This window comes from Engraulis encrasicolus, chromosome 4, assembly GCF_034702125.1.
Source record: "Engraulis encrasicolus isolate BLACKSEA-1 chromosome 4, IST_EnEncr_1.0, whole genome shotgun sequence".
Taxonomy (NCBI): Eukaryota; Metazoa; Chordata; class Actinopteri; order Clupeiformes; family Engraulidae; genus Engraulis; species Engraulis encrasicolus.
In genome coordinates, this window is record NC_085860.1 from 44,107,867 (window position 1) to 44,110,366 (window position 2,500).

Genomic DNA, 2,500 nt, shown 5'->3' on the forward strand with positions numbered 1-2,500 from the left:
TTTTGGCGATGGTTGGCTACCCAATTAATTCGACAGTATTGTCAACCGAAATGATCTGCGGTGGTCACTGTCCATCTCGCTAGAGTTCTCAACGGGCCTGAAAATGTCAACCCGACCCTACCCGGCCCGTGGCTTTTAAAGCCCGAGCCCGATGTTACCCGACACATCACTAGAATTATATAACCGAACCCGGCCCGAGGCCCGAAGTCGGGGGTCGAGTTTCCCCACGTTATCCTATGGAGAATGACGGGTTGTGGTGGGTCTTTAAGGGCACTTATGTGCAGTAAATTGCATAACCCACTTAAAAACCTAGGGAAAAGATATTTAATATGAAATGGGGAAACGTTCTTGCTATTTAAGCAGAATCATCCACAGCGCGATTTCAATAACCGCCTCTTCACGGCAACAACAATCTATCCACCTTTTGTTTTGACTTCTAAATGTAGGCTTACTACATTTCCACCCCGTGTATCTGATTAAATGTAGGCTACGTGAAGTTGCCCCTCCCTCCTTGTTTGTTCATATGCGTGGATGAGATGGAAAGCCTGGCTGTGCCAAACATTGTTTAAAAGTTTCATAAAATTTTGGTCGGCACACAAGGTTTTGGACATACTAATTTCTAGTGGCACCTGGGCTACGGTTGGTGCATTGATCAGCCATGTAGCAAAAAAGACAGATAACCTAGGTGAGAGGATGAGATCTTCCTCGGCCGGCGAGCGCTCCGCATGTGTGTGCGCCCCAAGACCCGACAGTTACTTAAAAGTCAATTTGAGCACGAAAACAGCAAAGACAAGGTGATATTTCATTCAAACAGGGCCTACACGCTCCAAATAAAACATTTGCTGAGGGGATTTTCAACCAGACCGCAGCGCGAGCAGACAGTCAGTGTGAAAAGCCAAGTCTACCGGCACCTTCGCTGCCGCTCGCTTACCATCGGTGCACGAGCCATTTAAATAGTGAAGTGGCATATCGCAACAGCACATGCGGATTAGCCAAATTATATGCAACAAAGTCGCCAACAAAGCGTGGATTTAACGTTTAATACGCATATGCCAACGTTGTGTGAATACGTGGAAAGGATAACCTAATTGGAAAGCCACTGTCCTTTCTAGTATAGCCTATGTAGAAGACCGCTTCGGTTTCGTTTCACCTCATGGGGAAAACATAATTTCCATGCACTGCATTTGCTGAGACTACTAAGCAATAAAGTTAGCGATCAAACTAAAAGTATTGGTTGTTGTAATTACAGCATTTAATATGCTAGGCCTACTATGGCTGTTGTTTAAAATAGTCATTGGATTGCCAACCGTCCCTTGTATTAAGAAACAAAAGTATGGTTCCATGAGCTGACATGGGACTCAATATCGTTAAAATTGCATCTAAGAACTTTTTTCCCGTTTTTATTAGTTTGCGTAATTGTAGCCAATGTAGTTTTTCTGTGCGTTCCGGGACCTCTTTCCAACTCATCATCGCTGTGATGTGATGTTTGTTTTGCGTTCTGGTACCTTGTGATTTAGCCTACAAATTAAGCACTGCGCAAGGTTGCATGCAGCAGCCTGCCAGACCTTCGTTACGCAGGCCTACATAGGCCTATATTTAGATAGATAGATTCTAGGTCTTTACTAACCCATCAAGGGGAAATTCGCCCTGATTCACGGTAAACAGCAGAACTGTTTTTTTTTTTTTACTGGGCGGAAAAGATTGAGCCCGCGGACCGAACCGACCCGAGCCATATGCTTATATTTTCGACCCGAACCCGGCCCGAACCCAAAGGGCCCGTCGGGTTTTTCGGGCTGACCCGACCCGTTGAGAACTCTACATCTCGCAACAGTTCACTTCCACTTCACACATATTTTAGGCAGCGGTAATTCACAGGATTATTTGTTAACTTCAATGAGGGTGTAGCCTAGGCTATAGGCTGCCTGATGAGCAACTTTTTAGGTTGATAGCACTGGTGTTGGAGCTGGCGTCAATGGCACAGGCTCCCGTGTGGAATATTCGCCGGTGCTCGGCCATTATGCATGCTGTCGGGCTTTCCGACCCCTGTCCAATACCAGCATTGTGTATGTACCGTCATACATTATTTTGGCAACGGTAATTAATTCGACAGCATTGTGAACCTAACTCACAGTCCACAACAACATTGTAAACTTACACGATCGCATATTCCATATTTTTGACAACGTAATTAATTCGACTGCATTGTGAACCTCAACGATCTGCGGGGGTGGTCACTGTCCTTCTAGAAACAGCTGATAACACAGGCCACACATCACAAAATCTATTTTGGCAGCGGTGGTAATTAATTTCACAGGATTGTTTGCTGCCTGTGGATGAACAACTTTTTATGTGAAATCAAATGCACTTGGTGTTGGAGCTGGCGGCAAAGAAGAGAGTCTCTCCCTGTTCCTTATTGTGTTGTCACTGAGAAAGGCGCAGGCACGCCGGTGCTCAGTGCTCACCGCGCGCACCTTGTGGCAGGTAGTGAAATAGCAGCAAA